Genomic DNA, 23030 nt, shown 5'->3' on the forward strand with positions numbered 1-23030 from the left:
TTCTCTGTCATGAAAAACCTAGAGGTGCTATAGTAGCCTATAGAGTGAATCGCTACAATACTCCAACTACAGTAATCTGCTATAGTACTCCTGCTATAGTGTATACTCTTCAATATTGCGAGACCTGGTTTCCTTCTTTTTCAGCCCTAATCGTGCCCTCATGTTCTCTGTGGCTTTCTCCGTGCCCTACAAAGCAAATAACACTCAATTAAGCATAAAACATGCATCAATTATTAAGAAAATACACGCTAAGTGTATAAAATACATATAAGAAAATACATACATTTAAACACTTATCATGGATCCACTAGTGCCATTGATGCTTTATTTGTGATTTCTAGATCCTCTTGAACTCGGTTAAATTTTCTTTTGAAATTCTTACCTTTTTGTGTATTTACTATGTGCTTGTTAGCCTTGTGATGACTCAATGGTTGAGTGGCATGGGTGTCCCTCCTCGGATTGTCGCGGTGGTTGTCGTGTCTAGCAAGCCGGCAAGTCGGGGTGTGACAATGTTGGTTTGAAAGGTGGGAGATGAATAATCCCTTTCTTGCAACACATGTTAAATCTAGGAGTAAAAGTAGATTTAGAAATATCAACTCTTTTATCATACTAGATAGTTACATTGTGAAAGGAACATTTAAATTCTGGCCTACCAAAATAGGAAGGTTGTAAGGATGTTCCTGTCAAAAATGTTCAAAAAGGAGTTTGCATGGAAGGTCTCTAAAAAGGAAATAAGTAATCAAGAAGCGCTGAAAAAATTAGGAAACTTACTTTTGTGTCGAATTTCCATAATATCAATAGGTTCATTTATATCATGCAAACCAAAAGAAAGATTGTCATCATGATCACCCAAAATATCTTGAGTATTGCTCATGACTACATCAGATACCAGATGGTGAAACACAAGCTCGAGTCTATTTAATGGAATCATCGTCAAAATATAGCCCTTTGAAATTAGAACATGGACCTTCATTCATCTGGGTTCTAGAAGTATCATCAAGTTCACTAAAAAGTAATTGATGTGTGGTGATAACAGTAACCTTCATGTTGCTTTGAACTATAGGATGTGATTGAATATGTTTAAAATTTTGCCTAGTTTGTATTCACCTAGAACATACAACATCCATTAGTTTTGTTTTATTACCTACAACCTCTGCCTTACAGATTAGTGGTAACAATGAAAGATTTCTAGCATGATGCATGGGTTTTAGCCATTGAAGGTGCTATATAAGAATCCTGTGTAATGTAAGTAGAATAAGCTGATTAGCAAGAAAAGTATTGAGAAGCCATAGTAAGATCTTAACTGTTTACACTACGAATATAAAGATGATATAAACATTAAAAAAATATAATAATAACCACATTTTACACATAAATCAACCCGCTAATTCTTTTCAAATATGTCAAAATAATAAAGCATGAATGAAATAAGGAAATAGAAACCAAATTTGCAATCTACAATTGGCAAGCAAGCTTACACAAAAATACAAACTAAGCATAAGTTAACCAAAACTAATTGTTCGGGAGACACAAATCAAGCACATAAGCAACAAATAATGGAAAATGCATTTATGAAAATATGGATTTATAGAAATATATTATATACAAATTTTTAAACTAATTAGAAGATGAGGTGAAATCTAAATAGAAGAAAAACTTGAATTGGAATATAGTATTGTGTCTAAAAATAAGTTATGCTGGGCTAACTCATCAACTCATATACATATATTGATAAATGCTTGAATGCCTGTATTTGATTATTATTATTATTATTATTATTATTATTATTATTATTATTATTATTATTATTATTATTATTAGTGCTTTGCATGTAATTATCGAATATATGATTAGATTTAGTGCTTAATTCGCTTATATTTCATATTCAGGCTAGAATGAGGATATATAGATCAAGAGGAACAAGTTTGAGGCAAATTGAGCCAATTTTTGAAGTAAGACAAAGTTTTTAGAGTAATTTACAGTCGGGCTTACAAGTGCTACTATAGGCAATACTGTTGCAGTGTACTATTCATGGTACTATAGTGACTCACTATTACAGGTACTGTTATGGGCATAACACCCAACCCAAGGTATACAAGAAAGCTTACGGTACTATAGCACCCATAAGTTACAAATAGAGACGTTTACCGGTGAGCTTACATATATAATTATTGCCATAAGCATCGGGCCGTAAAGACCCCTTATAGCCAAAAGAACCCCTAATTTTCTAAGTTATTGATAAGTGCTTTTGTGATATGAATGCGAAGCGTTCATTCCTTATGTTGAGCATTACTTTTCTCAGTTTTTTACATTAATATGTGTGTTTTTATGTTACTTTTATGCAGGTAGGGTTGTGAGGCCCAGTATGAAGGAAATGGGCCAATGTGGATCATAATGCACCTATTTTGGAGGAGATCTTGCTAAGGTTCAAAAGTGAAGACATAGGACAGGTGTGAGATGCTAGAGTGTGTGCCAACCTCCTCGCATTCGAGTGAGTACATCCATTTGGAGGGGCACAAAGGCAGGCACACTCGAGCATTCTGTCTTATGCATACAAGAACAAGAACCCTACCAACATATATATCATTGAAGAAGCAAGTGATTCGCGACGTGAACGTGTGCCCGTTTGCGTTACCCCGATGAAAGTATGGAACTGGGAAGTTATTCAGGTCGAAGGTTGTAGAAGAATACTGTAGCAATTACTGTAGTAGCACTGTTCACAGCCGGCTGAGAAATCAGAGAGACATAGAATCCACACAGGCGTGTGGAAATTATCCATGCCCGTGTGGAAATTCCGCACGGGCGCGTGTACCATCCACAGCCGTGGAGTTGCCCGATTCCAGCCCTATTTAAAGCCGATTCAGCCCCGATTTTAGTATTCTTTTCTCCATCTTTTCCCCAACTTGCGAGAGGGCTTCGGCTAGGGTTTCGAGGGGTATTGGCCAAGGTTTTGGAGAGGTTCTACGGCTCCAACATCGCGATTCCATTAGGAAGAAGGTTGGTAGGGGAGCTTCGATCGAGGCGTATCCTGTACCGGATGAAGGAATCCTTGGACGACGAGTAGAGGACTTTCCACAAGACCATCGACACGACCATCGAGGGGGTTTCTTTATAGATTCATTGCTTTTACATTCGATTTCTTTGATTGTACTTAGCTCCATGGAGAGCTAAACCCCTAGTGGGTGCCTGGGTGATTGTGAACCCTAGGATGTATTCGTTTCATTGAACTTCTTTATTATGCTTTCAATAAATTGATGTTTATTGTGAGTTCCAACCTTGAATGCTTGACTGTATGAACATTTTCCCTAGAGTGACACTAGGGTTGAGAGTTCTTGTTGGTAACCTTGTGAGTGAGTGACACACCACGAGCGTTAGACAAAGCTAGATTGGAGAGGGTTGAGAGGGTGAGTCGAGAGGTACAGGAGCGTCCCCTTTCCCCTCTGATGTGATAGATTCTACCTCCGTTCCTCGAGTTCTTTGCGGCCATTATAGAGTGAATGGTCTAAGGGATGAACCTCTGCTGGGGCCTAGTTGCGCGTGCAATGGAGTGAAGCGTTGAGGTGATCTTAGTATCTAGGGCTTAATTGTGGCTAGGGACCTTCCACCTGGACCAAAGGGTTAGGTCTAAATCTAGGAAGAGATTTATCACTTGGAATCCCTAGAGCTAATTGCAACTCTATGCGAGTGCGAGGTGTTGAGATTGTTCGATTTCTCCTCCGGGACATGTATAGAGTTAGGCATAGTTGACCTTAGATTTGGGACTATGTATGTAAGGATTTCCACGGCTCACCATTGCATTGATTAGGAAGCATAATAGAGAGTTCTTGCACTTGAAGCTATTATCCTAGGTGAAGCATCATCCGAGTACTCCCATCTTTATCGATTGCCTTTGCCTCCTCCTTACTTTTTGCTCTCTTACTTGTTGCTTTTTAATTTCGAGAATTGAATCATTACCACACTTATCATTGTTGATACTTCACATAGCTAAGAATCGAATTAAGTGTCTTTACTCCCTACTCCCTGTGGATTCGACCCCGCTCACCCGGGATTATTACTTCGACAAGTCCCGTGCACTTGCGGGTATATAAGCAAGGGGATCTTGTCAGTTATAAAAGCCTAGAAATTAAGGTTTTGGGGGATCTTTTCTCTACTCTTTGGCCACCCTTTGGGGGCGATTTGGGGGGCTTCCATTGCATATCTTATCCTAGAGAAGAAAACAAGAGGGAGCGATTTGACAAAGGTTTAAAGCTTCAAGGGAGCCGTTTGTGTAGAGATCTCTGGCTGTGATATTGGGGAATCTTCAAAGAATTTCATCCATTAAGGGAGATTGCAAGCTTTGAGTGAGTTGTATTAGTCCCTTCATTTATTTTATTTCATTTGGATTGGATTGTTGCTCTTCGTTAATGGATGGCTAATTTTATAGATGCTTGGGCATAGATAAACTCTAGGGGTTTATTCTATTTTGACATTGGTTGTGGATCCTTTATGGTTTGATTGTTTTTACGTTGCGACCCATATTATTTGAATCCAATTGCGTATTTTCAATGTCTTGAATGCTATCGAGGTGAAAGCCCTAGTTTTCTTATATGATGTGCTTTGTGATGAGTAGAAATACCCACATAGCATAGGCAATCTATGTTTGGAGGGGATTGTGAGTAAGTTTAGTAATGAGGTAGTTTGGAGTCGAGAGTTCTCCTCCCATAATGCTCCAGAGTGAATTAGCAAGTAATTCCATACTCTTTGCAATCGTAGGGAATAGATTTTAGGAGAAATCACATTTCTATTTTGTATGGGATTAGGGGCAATCACTTTGCAAGAAGGGTTATCTACTTATTGAATTCATGTTAATTCACATTAAAATTTCATAGAGTGCAATGAAATCATGGAGTATCTATATCAGCACTGTACTGGATTAGTTACTATTCACCCTTGCATGGGGGTTTAGTATATTTTAGAAATTCTCTCGGTTTAAATAGGATTGCTAACTTACAACCATTGTCCTTGACTTATAAAACCCTAGAAGGGATCCTATGCTCTAGCATTCCATTTCCCTTTGCTATCTGACAGATTTTATTTTCGTATTCTTGTTTTCTGTTCTCTTTCTTCTTAATTTGTTTGCCACCCATCACAACTTTGATTAGGCTAGTTTTTAGAGTTAGGGTTACTATTAGTACTCTCAATTTTCTTTGTTGATCAATACCGTGCTTTCACACACACTTTACTACTTTATAGGTGCGTACGCTTGCCTTGCAATAAATCCGTATCATATATATACATCCCATTTTAGTTTACTAACCAAATGCATTTCACTAAGGCAACCTTATCTAGGATAACCTCATTAGTATTATTGTACATATTTACAACATCTTAGAGCTTTATTATTATAAGTCTAATACATATATAGACCAAATGAAATACTTTACAACAAATCATAATTTGTTGGTTAAAAAAAAATTTTTGGATCAATCATAACAATTTGCCATAATTAATCCTTATTTAATTTAATGTCCAATATTTCTTTCTTGTTAGAAACATAATGGATCATGAAGTCTTCTTTCCGCAGGCCACTTATTTTGATTCCTAAGGTTGCTATTGCTCAATAATTATTCACCAAGATTTGTTGATTTTATGAAAGAAGTTTGATATGAGGAAAAAAAAAATTTTATTTGTGGTTCTTCATATTAGACTAATGACTTCATTCAATTTTTTTTGTAGCTGTTTAAATTACGCAAGTATATGTAAGATTAAAAAAACAACATTATTGAATAATGATATACAAAAAAGAAATTAAAGCAACATTTATTATTAATCTTTTGGGCTTTTGGCTTTTAAGATATTACTTGAATTCCAGGTTTTTTTATTAATATCATTACTTGTTTACTTGCTATCAATGAACGAAAGAAAGTGGGAACAACCTAAACTCACTTATTTATCTATTTATCTATTAACATGTTGTTTTTATGAATTTAAAATTCTTAAGGACTCTTTTTTCCTAGATTTTTAAATTTTATCTTTAACACCATACATACATATATATATATATATATATATATATATATATATATATATATATATATATATATATATATATATATATATATATAAACCATCCTTTCATCTATATTACTTTCCCAAATATCAGGAAATCCGCATTACCTCTTTTTATTTCTACTGCTTGAACATCAGATAAAACTTTGTAACAACCAAACACACAAAACAATTAGAGTTTGTTTTGATATCACCATGTATTATATTATACTTGGATATGGAATGTTTGCTTCCATATATTAGTGAAGCTTTGATGGTGATATATTTGAATGGTCAACAACATTGTTTATAAACATAATATGTTATACTCTATAAAATAAATTGTTTTTTGTCATATTTAATTGAATTCCAATATGAAGAGTATTTGTTGATGCAAAATTACATATATTTCAGCCAAAATTGTTAATGAAAAGTTTGCACAATTCTGTTTATACTTTGCATAAACAATTCTATTCATACTTTGCATAACCTAATTTTGCATAAACAATTTTGTTTTTGCTTTGCATCCATAATCAAAGCTGATATCATAACATAATGTTTAGAGTTGAAAGTTAAGAGCTTCTTTAATATGCCATGTGCTAATAAAATTAGGGTTTGTTTTTCCTAGATCACAAATCTTGTTTATGCCTTGATTCTGTGTCTGAGTGATCAGCACTTTAAAACCATGGACTGTTTATGCCTTAATTGTGTGTCTAAATGATGAACACTTTAAACCATAGATTGTTTATTACCTTTTTTGTGTGTTTTTGTATAATGAGGTTAAAATTGTGATATGTAACTTTGTGTATGCTGCACTAGGTTGAAATTGTGATATATAACTGCATATATATGTATGTATGTATGTATGTATGTATGTATGCATATACCAAATTGTATTAGTATTATATATGTGTTAGAGTATAGAGTATATTGAGTAGAATTAATTATACTAAGAAGGGCGAAAAAATGTAATCTATAGTTGAAATCTTCACATCAACTCCCAGATTTCATTGTTAAACAATCAATTTCATGTTCATTGTACAACAAAATATGAATTTTTGGGATGAGTACATCCTTAGGTATCATCCTGGAGGGGAATTAGCAAAGAAAGAACAGTTTAAATATCAAAATGGATATGTTATTAAATTTTGTGTTGATCCTCGCAAGTCATGTTATTGGGATGTGTTAGGAGATGTGAAGGAATTGGATTATGATATCATGAAGGCTGTAGAGTTATCTTTTGTAGATGATGGCGGAACATTAAAAGTCATTAATGATGATCAAGGCATTATAGGTTTGGTTGAGCAACTAAGGAAACATAAAATACTGAATGTTTATGTGGAAATTTCAGGGGTTAGGCATTACATGCCCTTGCCAAAAATCTTGTTGTATCATGATAATAATCTAGAGTTGGATGTTAGGTAGGGTAATTAAAGTGACCGTGACTCTAACAAAGATACTTAGGAGAGGTTGATAAATGTCCCATTTATGGGATATAACTCATATGTTGATGATGAAATACAACAATCTAGGAGTAAGGTGAAGAAATATGTTAAAATGAAAAGGACATTTCAAGAAAAAGATGATGAAGGTAACGATGCAAATGGGAATATAGGGTAATCTAATGAAATTGATGCAGATGCTCCTAATAGGGACATTATAACACATGACATTGATATATGGAAAGTAATTGGTTATGAAAGTGAGTATATTGACTCGTCAAACTTTGGGAGCTATGATGATTGATAAGTACTTGTGCGATAAGAATACGAAGTGTTCTTTCCTTGTGTTGACCATTACTTTTCTCGGGTTTTAATGCTAATATGTGTGTATTTATGTTACTTTCATGCAGGTAGGGTTGTGAGGTAGAATATGAAAGAAAGAAGCCAATGTGGGTCGTAAATGCACCAATTTGGAGGAAATCTTGCTAAGGTTCAAACGTGAAGACATAGGTCGGGTTTGAGGTGCAGGAATGTGTGCCAACCTCCTCATCTTCAAGATAGTACAAGTATTTGGAGGGGCACAAGGGTAGTTAACACGTCCGAATATGCGTGTAAACCACAACTGCACGGGTGTCGAAGTAATAAAATACCCGGTGAGTCGGGTAGTCGAATCCACGTGGAACAAGGCTACTAGTACTAACTTCTTCTCTGCTTTCTAGCCTAATGATAAATGGAAAGGTGTGGTGATCTAATGTGCGAAGAAATGAATACTGGAGATGAATATGCAAGGGTGAAATGGAGAGAGAATCTCAATCAATAAAGATGAGGTACCCGGGCAATGCTCCCCCTAGGATCTAACATGAAGTTCAAGATTCAGTAAATGCTTCTAAGCCGAGTCTAATGAGTCGAGGCAATCCAAGAACAACCGGACCTTGCCTCCAAGCCACCGGTACTAGTCCCCTACAAGGTCCCGGTGGAGAAATTGCTCAATCTCAACACCTCACACCCCATATGACCGTAATACGCTCTAGAGACACCTAAGAGTGAAACCGATTCCTAAAGATAGATCCAACCCTAATTCGAGGCGAAGGATCCCTAACCCCCTACAAGGTCCCGATGGAGAAATCTCTCAATCTCATGCCTCACACCAAATATGGTTGCATAGAGTCTAGGGAATACGGAGATAGGAAACACTCAATCGGAAGGGAAAGGGGACGCTCCACTATCTCATGACTCACTCTCTCAACCCTCTTTAACCTTGAAGTTCTAACTCTAATAGAGACCTCTCTCTCATCAAAGTAACAAATCATGGATATACAATCAACCACAAGGATCAATTAGACATGCAAGCAATGGGAACACAAGATTTAAACTCAAATCAACTAGGGTTAACTAGAAACATAAAGCAAATCAATACAAAAGAATAGATCCTAGGGTTCACATGCCCAAATACCTACTAGGGTTTAGCCCTCCATGGGGAAAGTTACAAAACAATGATTAATACAATGTAAAGAAACAAAAACCATAGAGAAAACCCCCTTGAATTCGTGATGATTGCCATTGATGGGTAGTTCAACGTCTTGAAGGATTCCTCTCCAAAGCTAGGTCAGCCTGTGGCTTCCCAAATGCTATGACGGAGAAGGAAACTATCAAAGTTGGTGATTAACACCCTCTCAATCGGCAAAGACCTCCTCTCCAAACCCTAGCGGTCTCACCCTCTCAAGAGCCGCACAAAAGATAAGAAAGAATAGGGCAAAATGACTATTTATAGGCCTTAGATCACATCTATAACGTGCCCCCACGCGCCCATGTGGATTTTCCACGCGTGCGCATGAACAGTAATTTTGCTACAATACCACTCCACGTTCATAAACTCCTCTTGTGTCTTGGTCCTTGAATTGAACAAGAACTCCCAACATTGTGTCTTTATAGCCTATCTTTGCTTCCTTTTTACTTTTCAAGGCATTCACAACCTATATGCATAAAAGAACACCAAATACACAATATGAGACATTAAACATGGTAAAAATGATGCTCAATGCACGTAAAACATATATAAAAATATGTCTACTCAAGCACTTATCAGCAGTCACATTCAATCATTCCGACTTGTGCATAGAGAACAAGATCTCCACCAACATGTCCGTTATTGAAGAACCAAAGCGATCCACGACATAAACATGTGCCCGTTTGCATTACCTCGATGAAAGCATGTATTCGGTAGTATTTTGGGCTAGTACTATAGTAGGGTACTGTAGTAAAACTGTAGCAAGAATATTGTACCACCACTGTTCACAGCCGGCCGAGGCAGGAAAATAGGGAATCCACACGGGCGTGTGGAAATTCCACACGTCCGTGTGAAAAATCCACACGCCCGTGTGAAAAATCCATAGCAGCGCTCACACGGGCGTGTGGATTCCCGATTCCAACACTTTAAAAGTCGGTTTCAGCCCCCATTTCAGGATTTTTTTCTCCATCTTTTCCCCAACTTGAGAGAGGGCTGCGGCTAGTGTTTTGAGAGGTATTTTCTAGGGCTTCGGAGAGGTTCTACAGCTCTGACATCGCGCACTATTTGGAAGAAGGTTAGTGGGAGAGCTTTCATTGGCACCGATCCGGCGAGGTGTATCCTAGGCCGGACAAAGGGACCTTTTCGACGAGTAGAGGACTCTCCACAAGACCATGGCCACAACTAGTGAGGGGTTTTTCTATAAATGGTTTGTTTATATATTCGATTTCATTGATTGTATCTAGCTCTATGGAGACCTAAACCCCTAGAGGGTACTTGGGTATTTGTAAACCCTAGGAAGTATTTGTTTTATTGAATCTCTTTATTATGCTTTCAATTAATTGATGTTTATTGTGAGTTCCAATCTTGGAGACTTGATTGTATGAATACTCCCCTAGAGTGACACTAGGGTTGAGAGTTCTTCTTGGTAACTCTTGTGAGTAAGTGACACACCATGAGAGTTACACAAAGCTAGATTGGGGAGGTTTGAGAAGGTGAGTCGAGAGGTAGCGGAGCATCCCCTTTCCCCTCCGGTGTGGTCTATCTTACCTCCATGTTCTAAGAGTTCTTTGCGGCCATAGTAGAGTCAATGGGCTAAGGGATGACCTTTCGCTGGGGCTTAGTTGCGAGTGCAACGAAGTGAACCGTTGAAGTGATTTTAGCATCTAGGGCTTAATTGTGGCTAGGGATCTTTTACCTGGACCAAAGGGTTAGGTCTATACATAGGAATAGGGTTTAACATTTGGAATCCCTAGAGCTCATTGCAATTCTATATGAGTGCGAGGTGTTGAGATTGTTTGATTTCTCCTCCGGGACATGTATAGAGTTAGGCATGGTTGACCTTAGATTGGGACTATGCAATTAAGGATTTTCACGACTCACTATTGCATTAATTAGGAAGCATAATAGAGGTTTCTTGCACTTGAAATGATTGTCCTAGGCGGAATAATATCCGGATACCCCATCTTTATCGATTGCCTTACCTTCTCCTTTACTTGTGCTCTCTTTTTTGTTGTTTTTACTCTTGAGAATTGAATCTTGTCACACATATCACTATTCATCTTCCACATTAGTTAAGAAACAATTTAAGTGTCTTTATTCCCTACTCTCTGTGGATACGATACCCATTCATCTGGGATTGTTACTTTGACACCCGTGCACTTGCGGTGTACACGCATATTCGGTCGTGTCAAGTTTTTGGCTCCATTGCCGGGGAGTAGGCGTTTAGAGATACTTTGCACTTTGTTTTTATTAGCTATTCATTTATTCATTATATTTCATATTTTCTTATTCTATCATCGTTCTTATTTTGTTTCGTTTCTTTTGGTGCAGCTCCAGGTTATGACCCGAGGGAACCCCTCCATACTTATTGAAGGAGATCCCGAGCTCGAACGTACACTTAGAAGAAAAGGGAAAGAACCTGTGCAAGAATAGTCTAATCTAGCTTATTTGGAAGTAGAAGAATATGAAAACATGGCAGAACAGAATGAGCAACAGCGGACATTATCCGATTATGCCAGACCTTCAGTATTGGGGACATAATCGAGCATTGTGTGTCCCCGATTATAGCTCAGAACTTTGAGCTGAAGCCGGCATTCACCCATATGTTGCAGCAATCCGCGCAGTTCAATGGTTTGGCCGATGATAATCCAAACAGTCATATAGAGAACTTTCTCTAGGTGTGTGATATGTTGAAGATAAATGGGGTAACGGATGATGCCATCAAGTTGAGGGCCATCCCATTTTCCTTGAAAGGGAGAGCGAAGCAGTGGCTACATTGATTACCTAGAGCATCAATTACCTCATGGGAGGAGATGGTAGAAGCTTTTCTTAGCCGTTATTTCCCTCCCGAAAAATTTGCAAAGCTTAGGAATGAGATCTCATCCTTTATACAATTGGAATTGGAGTCTTTATTTGAGACATGGGAAAGGTTCAACGAGCTCCTGAGAAAGTGCCCGCAGTACGGATTCCCGGAGTGGATGATTGTTCAGACCTTTTATAAAGGACTAAATCTGAGTATAAGATAACTCTTGGATGGGGTAACAGGAGGTACCTTAGGTAGCAAGACCCCCTATGAGGCCCGTCAATTAATTAAAGAAATGGGGTTAAACAGCTACCAATGGAATGCCAGTAAGAAGAAAAAGATGGCCGGTCTCCATGAGATAGATGCAATGACTTCGTTGGCAGCTCAAGTGGAATCATTGAGTAAGAAGTTAGATCTTCTAACTTTGAACAGAGTAGTGGCCATGATTACTTGCACCGAGTGTGGTGGAGGACATGCTTCCTCCAATTACCCGATATTTATTGGTGATGGATCTTCAGTTGAGAATGACAATTTTGTAGGTAATAGCATGAGGACTCAAGGGAACCCATACATCAACACCTACAATACGGGTTGGAAAAATCATCCCAATTTCTTGTGGAGCAACCAAGGACCACAAAAGGTCATGGGGCCACTGGCTTTCCAACAACAAGGTGCAAATGTGGAAAAAAGAATTTCAGGTTTGGAGACCTGATTGACCGATTTGGAGAAGGCCTTAATTAGGTTTGTGCAATCATCAAATACAAGGTTTGAATCAGTTGAGGCTACACTTCGCAACCATAACGCCTCCTTACATAATCTTGAAAATTAAGTGTGGTAGATTGCGAAGTCCTTATCAGAAAGGCCACATGGAAGTTTGCCGACTAATACCAAGACCAAATCTAAAGAGCATATGAAGGCGATCACTTTGAGAAGTGGTCATAAGGTCGACTGTAGGCTTTTGAGTGAGAAGCCAAATGAACACGCACCCGAGGTTATAGAGATTGAAGAGGGAACAAGCAAAGAGAAGGAGGTGGCACCTCCACCTTTCAAGCCAAGGATCCCTTATCCCTCAAGATTGAAGAATGACCAAGGGGATGAACAATACAAGAAGTTACTGAGTTTGTTCGAGCAATTCCACATCAATATTCCTTTTGTTGAGACATTGTCCCAAATGCCTAAGTATGCCAAATTCTTGAAGGACTTGTTGACCAATAAGATGAAGTTGGAGGAGAGTGCTTCAGTGATCTTAGATGCATCTTGCAAAACAAATGTCGAACAAGAAGAAAGACCCGAGAAGCTTCATCATTCCGTGTAATATCAGCAATATTGGTGAAGAAATGGCATTGCCGGATTCAGGAGCTAGCATCAACGTCATGCCATGCACCTTCTTTCAAAAACTAGGCTTGGGCGAGCCTAGACCTACTCGAATGACTTTGCAACTAGCGGACCGAACAGTGAGACATCTGAGAAGCATTATCGAGGGCGTGCTTGTCAAGGTGGACAAGTACATTATTTCGGTTGACTTCATAGTGCTAGACGTCGATGAGGATGCGAATTACCCTTGATACTTGGGAGGCCGTTTTTGCGGACTTCCAAGGCATTGATTGACATGGACGGCGGAGAGCTAACTTTAAGAGTTGGAGATCATAAGCTCACATACCGCCTTGCTGAAGCCATGCGGCATTCTCTTGATTTCGATGATACTTTGTATATTCTAGACGCCACTGATGAGATTGTTGATGAATACATGCAGGAGATGTTCAATCCGAATCCATATGAAGGCTTGTTTGACCAAGAGGAGGACAATGAAGAAGTAATTATGCTTGGTTTGATGGAAGAAGTATCATCTACCTTGGGGATCTTGAAGAAGGTGCTCCGGAAATTGAAGAGGGACTAGGCGACGCACTGGAAACACTCCAAGGCTGTTGGAGACGTGCGTGAACCGAACAATTTGAGTGAACCATTTCAAGGCGGTCTGAAGTCCGACAATTCAACCTCTACCCTCAAGAGATTTTGCTCATCATGTTTCCAAGCCATGCGTAAGAGGGAAACTTTCATCTATGAGCCCCCATGAGGTAAGACAATGTACGTCTAGCTAAGTGACGTTAAACAAGCGCTTCTTAGGAGGCAACCCAAGGGTTTACTATTTTCTTAGTGTTAGTTTAGTGTTTGCATAAATAAAGTGTTGAGTGTTGGTGTCTTGATTTTTATATACTTGTGCTGTAATTTTATTGCGGGTTTTGAATTGTCATCATGTGTTTTCATTTAAATTTGGCGAAGTTTTAGTCGTTTGAACTATTTCTCATGTTTTTCACTGGTATAGATTGCATATTGGGGCAGGCTCTGAGTGTGTAAACATGTTCAGAAATTTTCTGCAGAGCCTACAGAGTTTTCCAAGGATCTAGAGAAAACACACAGGCGTGTAGAGTTAACACACGCCGGTGGTTTTGTATTGCGAGCTCATCCAGAGGAGGCACAGGGGCATGGACTCGCCACTGTGAACGACCATGCAATCCTCGTACGCCCATGGGTAATTTTTGCACGGGCGTGTGAAGTCTTGCAGAGATTGGCAGACTTTCTTGAAAGCACACAAGGGCGTGGACTCGCCCCTATTGGCAACCTTGTGAAAATCGTACGGGCATGGGTAATTTTCGCACGCCCATGCGAATCTCTGCAGAGGAGCTCTCTTCATCCTGAGAAGTCACATGGGCGTGTGCTTACCCCTGTGAGTTGGGCTTGTGAATGCCCACACCCGTGTGGAATTTCTACATGGGAGTGCGGAACACTTAGCAAGTTTTCTCAGATGTCCAGAGCAGCCACAGGGGCATGCGGCTGCCCCTGTGGGTCGGGCGCACGGGCGTGGGTATTTCTCATACGCCCGTGTATTTCCATTCAGAGGTAGTTAGTGTTTTCCCGAGAGCATACAGGGGCGTGCACCTGCCCCTGTGAAGCTTTCCTGCCGGGGTATACAGGCCGTGTGTAATTTCTGCACGCCCGTGCGGATGTACAGAACTCCAAGAGGTGCGAGTCCTTTTAAAAGTATTATCGTTCTCTTCACCCTAATATCCTCCAGTTCTCTGAGAGCACTTCTACATTGTTTCCCAACCTCATATCGCCAATTTGGAAGGATTTTATTTGATTTTCCAGCCGTTTTCAAAGCTTTCTCATCTCAACTCAACGGTAAGCCCTATCTTTTATTTCCTTCACAAATTCATGATTTTCATTGATGAAACTAGTCAATAATGCTTCATTTCTTCAATTAGAATGATTATTTATATTTAGAACGAAGTAAAAACGTTGTAATGGTGCATTTGTGGAGTTTAAGGCGCGGCTGTGCGTTTGTTCACGGCCCGTGGATCCACACGGGCGTGTGGAAATTCTGCACGACTGTGTGGATTTCTGCAGACTATGACACCCAGGTCAAAGAAGCAAGCTGATAAGCGACCGCGAGAGTCATCCCCAGAGTCCGAGAGCATGAGATTCACTATCCCCGAGCATCAGGCTCATTTTGAGCGTTTGTCGAGACTTCATTTCGAACAGACTCGGTTCTTAGACACGAGTATATTGAGAGATTTATAGCAGGGGGATGAGTTCGCTGATGAGGTCGAGGATCTCGTTTTAGTGGGTGGTTGGAGCCAGTTATTGTCGATTAGAGAGCCATCATATGGGAGCTTACACTGGAGGTTCGGTCGACATTCGAGTTCGACAGATCCTATGCGAGATTCGATGACACTGAGGAGTACTCTTAGTTACCGACAGATTATCCTAGAGGTCTGACCCCACAGAGAGCTTACAGAGCATTATGTGGTTAGGGCAAGTATGAGCCGGGGGTGTCCAAGGCCACGTGCATTTCCCGACCTTCGTACCGATATCTACATACCATCATGAGCAGGTCGGTGAATGGCCGTGGTGATAGCACTAGCGTTCTGAGCTGGCAGCAGCTCCTGTACTTGTATTCGATGATGCAGCGCACACTGATCCATCTAGGACACATCGTTGCTGAGTACATTTGATATCAGGGCCAATATGCCAAATTGGGAGCGATCTTCTCGAGTCCATACATTACGAGATTAGCTCTGCGTATGGATCTCTTGGGCGTGATTCACGGGGCCGAGAAGATGAGTATACTTGTGCCCCTGAGCCTGGTGATAAGTGCTTGTGCGATATAGAATGCAAAGCGTTCTTTCCTTATGATAAGCATTACTTTTGTCAGGTTTTAGCGCTAATATGTGTTTATTTATATACTTTTATGCAGGTTGGGTTGTGAGGCAGATTATTTGTGAAAAAAGCCATTGTAGATCATTTTACGCATTATTTGGAGGAGATCTTGAGAAGGCTCAAACGAGGAGACATGAGTTGGGTTTAGAATGCTAGAATGTGTGCCAACCTCCTTGTATTCAAGCTAAGGCAATGATTCAAAGGGGCAAGAATGCAGTTACATCCTAGTATTTCGGCTTGTACATATTTAGCAAGATCTCCACCAATATAACCGATTTTTTGAAGAACCAAGATAATCTACGACGTGAACGTGAGCCCGTTTATGTTACCTCGATGAAAGCATGGATTCGGGAGTATTTCGGGGGCCGTTACTGTAACAGGCGCTGTAGCAATCACTATACCAAATCATTGTAGCAGGTACTGTTAATAATGGGACGAAGAAGGAGCAAAATGGAGGAGCCACATGGGCGTGTGGATATTCCACACGCCCGTGCGTTAATTCCAAAGCCCTGTGTGGAATCCCGATTCCAACCCTATTTAAGACCGATTTTAGCCCCGATTTCAACATTCTTTTCTCCATTTTTCCCAACTTGAGAGAGGGCTGCGACTAGGGTTTATAGAGGTATTGGCTAGGGATTTGGAGAGGTTCTACGGCTCTGACATTGTCATCTCTTTGGAAGAACGTTGGTAAGGGAGCCTCCGTCGGATTTATTCGGCGAGGCGTATCTTATAACGGACTAGGGGATCTTGCGATGAGTAGAGGACTCTCCACAAGACCATCGCCACGACTATCGAGGGGGTTTTCCTATGGATTATTTTCTTTTACATTTGATTTCATTATCATTTGTATTGTGCTCCATGGAGAGCTAAACCCCTAGTGGGTGCTTGGGTATTTGTGAACACTATGATGTATTAGTTTCATTGAATCTTTTTATTATGCTTTCAATTAATTGATACTATTGTGAGTTTCAATCTTGAATGTTTGATTGTTTGAATACTCCCTTAGAGTGACACTAGGGTTGAGAGTTCATGTAGTAACCCTTGTGAGTGAGTGACACACCACGAGAGTTAGACAAAGCTTGATTGGAGAGGGTTGAGAGGGTGAGTCAAGAGGTACAGGAGCGTCCCCTTTCCCCTCCGGTGTGATAGATTCTACCACCATTCCTTGAGTTCTTTATGGCCATAATAGAGTGAATGAGCTAAGGGATGACCCTCGTTGGGGCTTAGTTGCGAGTGCAACGGAGTGAAGCGTTAAGGTGATTTTAGCATCTAGGGCTTAATTGTGGTTAGGGACCTTTCTTTTGGACCAAGGGTTAGGTCTACAATTAGGAAGAGATTTATCACTTGGAATCCCCAGGGCTTAATGCAATCCTTCTTACGAGTGCGAGGTTGAGAGGTTGTTCCACCTCTCCTCCGGGATATGTAGAGGATTAGGCTTGGTTAACCCTAGATTCTTGGTCATGCATTAAAGGATGTCCCTGACTCACCATTGCATTAATTAGGAAGCATAATAGAGAGTTCTTGCACTTGAAATGATTTTCCTAGGTGGATCAATACCCGGGTACCCCAGCTTTATCGATTGCCTTATCTTCTCCTTTACTTTTGCTCTCTTTCATGTTGTTTTACTTTTGAGAATTAAATCTTGGCACACATGTCACTATTCATATTTCATATAGTTAAGAAGCAAATTAAGTATTTTTATTCCCTTTTCCCTGTGGATACGATACCCCACTCACCTGCGATTTATAACTTCGACAACTCCGTGCACTTGCGGGGAGCCCTGTCACCTGGAGACGATGGGATTGATGAGCATTGTCCGTAGGGTTCAGACAGGAGTTTATGCTCTGGTTCTACCGACCCCAAAGATAGCCGAGGAGGAGGGTGATGATGCCGAGGCTTCCCAGCCTGCCTCCGAGCCTCAGTCAGCACCCATGGAGACCGAGGCACCTCCGGTGATAGGGAAACCACCCCTGTGCGCATATTTTCACCATCTCGAGCTCAGGATCGCTTTGAGAGGCTCGAGAGCACTGTGGGGATGATACGAAAAGAGGTAGCAGAGGCCCGAGTAGAGATTGCCGATATTAGGGTTGTGCAGGCCGCACAGTATACGGAGTTCATGGCACGTTTTGACACATTACAGCAGATCTTAGAGCGAGACGTCAGCTCGTCATTTGTCCTGTGGCCGAGGACTTCTCTAGCCCCCTGAGCTCCGCCAGCATCTCCTTCACCACCTCCACCAGTATCCTTTGATCTAGCACCAGCAGTAGCAGAGGATCCAGAGCGCGACATCGACACTTGATTTTATTTTCCTCATCTTTTATTTCCGCATTTTATTTTGGACTTGTATACTCAGAAAGGACTCTCCTTCTGAGTTTATTTTCATTTTGTATCTCGAGTTGTATTCATTGTCTTATCTTTTATATACTCAAGTTATTTTTGTTTTTATTGAGCTTCACTGAACCCCCTTGTGTATGCGTGCAGATGGTTTTGTCATCATGGGAATTGAGACTTTGTCATGGGCACGTCCAAGGTGTTTCGGCACTTGGCCTTGTGACCTTCACGACCTGTTGGAACAACACTTCCAAGGACTTAGCTCCATCAAATGCAACACTAGGAGTCAGGGTAGTATTGTTTTGATTGCCTCTCCCACATCTGAATCCAATTCAGTTATATTATGAATAAGCTTGCATGTGTACATTGGGGACAATGTACAACTTAATGTGGGGAGGGGGGAGTTTCATAATGCACGCATCTCTTTTATACTAGTTTTGATTGATATGAATGCTCACATAGCCAATGGCGGTTCACCTTAGTTGCATTGATTGTATTCTTGAGTTTAGGAAAATTTTTAACATTGAATATTTTCATGCTCTAGTTTTTGCTTGAATTTCTAGGAATTTTTGCCCGATTGACACTTGTTGCACTACTCACTCTTTGAACCCTATTGGAAACTCATGTTTGATGTATAAGGGACTAGTTTTAGTTGTTTCTTGTGTTAATTCTGAAAAAAAAATGAAAAGAAAAAACAAAATAGTTTTGTTGTTTAGTTGTGCTTGTTGGGTGGAAAGATCTACCACCTATGATGTATGAAGCTACTCTCATAAGTCGGATACTAGTTATGCCCTAATGAGAGAAAAAGCTATTTCATGGGATGTGTGAAAGCTACCACCCGGTAGAAAGAGCTACCACCTCGAAAGTGTGAAAGCTACTACCCTTTTTGAAATGTTTGGTGCTCTTTGTAAATAAATAAGTCCCTTATATGTAGAACTTTGAGGAGTATACTTTGGGTTGACTTGAGTGAGTTCGCACACTTACATGATTTCAGTTTGTCACCTTTTTGATTCAAGTTTTTAGCTAGAGCATTGATTTTTCGTATTTAGTGTTGAAATTTCCCGTTCTTACAGAACACACTCTTTGTATGCTTTGGTGAACCTAAGGTCAAGCACTTCAAATATTTCCTTCGTCTGTGCTTTAATGTTTTAATTTTTGTTTGAGGACAAGCAAAAGCTTAAGTGTGGGGGAGTTTGATAAGTGCTTGTGAGATAAGAATACGAAGTGTTCTTTCCTTGTGTTGACCATTACTTTTCTCGGGTTTTAACGCTAATATGTGTGTATTTATGTTACTTTCATGCAGGTAGGGTTGTGAGGCCGAATATGAAAGAAAAAAAGCCAATGTGGGTCGTAAATGCACCAATTTGGAGGAAATCTTGCTAAGGTTCAAACGCAAAGACATAGGTCGGGTTCGAGTTGCGAGAATGTGTGCCAACCTCCTAGTATTCAAGCTAGTACAACTATTTGGAGGGGCACAAGGGCAGTCACATTCAAGCATTCCGACTTATGCATATAGAACAAGATCTCCACCAACATGTCCGTTATTGAAGAAGCAAAGCGATCCACAATATAAACATGTGCCCGTCTGCGTTACCTCGATGAAAGCATGGATTCGGGAGTATTTCGGGCGGTACTGTAGTAAAACTGTAGCAAGAATACTGTAGCAACACTATTCATAGCCGACCGAGAAAATAGGAAAACAGAGAATCCACATGGGGCGTGTGGAAATTCCACACGCCCGTGTGAAAAATCCACAGGGGCGCTCACACGGGCGTGTAGATTCCCGATTCTAACCCTTTAAAAGCTGATTTCAGCCTCGATTTCAGGATTCTCGTCTCCATCTTTTCCCCAACTTGAGAGAAGGCTGCGGCTAGGGTTTTGAGAGGTATTGTCTAGGGCTTTGGAGAGGTTCTACGGTTCCGACATCGCGCATCGTTTGGAAGAAGGTTAGTGGGAGAGCTTTCGTCGGCACCGATCCGGCGAGGTGTATTCTAGGTCGGACAAATGGACCCTTGCGATGAGTACAGGACTCTCCACAAGAACATCGCCATGACTAATGAGGGGGTTTTCTATGGATGCTTTGTTTTTACATTCGATTTCATTGATTGTATCTAGCTCCATGGAGAACTAAACCCCTAGTGGGTACTTGGGTATTTGTGAACCCTAGGATGTATTCGTTTCATTGAATCTCTTTATTATGCTTTCAATTAATTGATGTTTATTGTGAGTTCCAATATTGTATGCTTGATTGTATGAATACTCCCCTATAGTGACACTAGGGTTGAGAGTTCTTCTTTGTAATTCTTGTGAGTGAGTAACACACCATGAGAGTTATAGAAAGCTAGATTGGGGAGGTTTGAGAAGGTGAGTCGAGAGGTAGCGGAGCGTCCTCTTTCCCCTCCGGTGTGATCTATCCTACCTCCACGTTCCAAGAGTTCTTTGCTGCCATAGTAGAGTGAATGGGCTAAGAGATGACCTTTCACTGGGGCTTAGTTGCGAGTTCAACGGAGTGAAGCGTTGAAGTGATTTTAGCATCTAGGGCTTAATTGTGGCTAGGGATCTTTCACCTGGACCAAAGGGTTAGGTCTATACATAGGAATAGGGTTTATCATTTGGAATCCCTAGAGCTCATTGCAATTCTATATGAGTGCGAGGTGTTGAGATTGTTTGATTTCTCCTCCGGGACATGTATAGAGTTAGGCATGGTTGACCTTAGATTGGGACTATGCAATTAAGGATTTTCATGACTCACTATTGCATTAATTAGGAAGCATAATAGAGATTTTTTGCACTTGAAACGATTGTCCTAGGCGGAATAATATCCATGTACCCCATCTTTATCGATTGCCTTACCTTCTCTTTTACTTGTGCTCTCTTTCTTGTTGTTTTTACTCTTGAGAATTGAATCTTGTCACACATATCACTATTCATATTCCACATTAGTTAAGAAACAATTTAAATGTCTTTACTCCCTACTCTCTGTGGATATGATACCCACTCATCTGGGATTATTACTTCGACACCCGTGCACTTGCGGTGTACGTGCATATTCGGTCGTGTCAATGATACTAGTGAGGGATCAAGTGCAGATCAAGCAAAGAGACACAAGTCCACTAAGAAGCACTACAACCCTAATGTACCTCTGGAGGATTTCTGCCTAGACCTTAGGTTTCCATATCTGAAGATATTTAAGAAGGAACTTATTCAATTATCAAGAAGGAGGGGGTTTGAGTTCAAGTATATTAAAAATGCTGCAATTAGGGTTAGGGCTCAAAGCTCTTAAAAAGGATGCAGTTGGCTAATTTTATGCTCATGGTGCTCTAGGAAGAAGATGTTTGTTATCAAACACTATGTCATAGAGCACTCTTGTCTTCTAGGGGCTACTAGGAATAGAAGCATGGCAACCAATATTGTTGCCAACTTGTCTGGTGAGGTGACAAGTTATGTTTCTTTCATTAACCATAGGCACTTGAAGCAATGGTTAGGAAAGAGTTGGGAGTTTTAATCACTAACAAGCTCTGTAGAAATGCTATGAGTTTGGTCCTTAGATAAATTGAAGAGCAATTCAAGGAAGACTTTACATTGTTAAATAACTATGCTTTAGAGCTGAAATCAACAAATCCATGCAGCAATGTCTTCATTGTTTTTGAAAGATAAAGACCGAATGAAGTACTTATGTTTAAGAAGATCTACATATGTCTAGAAACAATTAGGTAAGGGTTTAATGGTGGTTGTAGGAAACTTATTGCACTTGATGGATGTTTGTTAGAAGGATTACTTAAAGAACAGATTATGAAGGTTGTTAGCAAGGATGGTACTAATTAGATGCATCTGATAGCATTGGCAGATGTGGAAAAAGGAGAAGTGAATCCTAGTTATGGTTTATTGAATATTTAAAGACTGATCTTCTCAATGGAGACATGCTTTGATGGTCACTAATTAGTGACATGCAGATGGTTTATACAAGACGGATCCAAATCTTTTCAATTTAACTAACACTACTTTCTAATTTAAGTACTATCTCGATTACAGGACCTAATCAATGCAATGAATAATTTGTTTTCTCAAATTGAGCATAGGATATGTGTAAGACTATATATATATATATATGCATGATGTGGGTGAAAACACCAATGGGAAGGACTTTAAGATTTAATTTTCGAATGTGGCAAGGTCTACAAGTCAACCTGAAATGAAGAAGCACATGGACAAGCTTAGCACATTGAAAGGAGAAATGAAGTCCATGAGGGAATTATTAGAGATGTGGCCTATTCAGGTTGATGCTAAATCTTCTTTAATGACTTAGTCAAGTGTGATGTAATTGATAACAATATGTGTGGAGCATTTAATGGGATAATCTTAGAATCTAGGAGCAATCTAATTATTGCAATGCTTGAAGATATTAGATAATATGTAATGACTACGATGGTTTTGAAAAGACTACATGCTATGAAGTGGAAAATGTTTGTGAGCCTAATATTATTGCCATAATTAAAACATAAAGAAAAAGTGTTCAAAGTGGCATGTAGAATGGAATAGAGGTGCATATCATGAAGTCTACAAGGGATGACTTGGTGCAGCATGTGCAGGAAGTATATGTAATTATGCTAGCATGCCATAGTTGTTCATGTGTGAATTGGAATAAAAGTGGAGTCTCCCGTTAACATGCCTTAGAAGTAAGTTCTTTTGATGGGGTAAATCC

The 23030-nt window shown here is 39.9% G+C and overlaps 1 non-coding gene across 1 annotated transcript; it reads right to left on the minus strand.

Moving 5' to 3' along the window:
• Nucleotides 1-11837: 11837 nt before the first annotated feature.
• LOC120281066 lies at nt 11838-11944 on the minus strand. The gene has a single exon (XR_005542487.1). It is a non-coding gene; the product is annotated as a small nucleolar RNA R71 (small nucleolar RNA).
• Between the last annotated feature and the right edge of the window lie 11086 nt (nt 11945-23030).

The sequence above is a fragment of the Dioscorea cayenensis genome, chromosome 2 (genome assembly GCF_009730915.1).
Source record: "Dioscorea cayenensis subsp. rotundata cultivar TDr96_F1 chromosome 2, TDr96_F1_v2_PseudoChromosome.rev07_lg8_w22 25.fasta, whole genome shotgun sequence".
NCBI classification, from domain to species: Eukaryota; Viridiplantae; Streptophyta; class Magnoliopsida; order Dioscoreales; family Dioscoreaceae; genus Dioscorea; species Dioscorea cayenensis.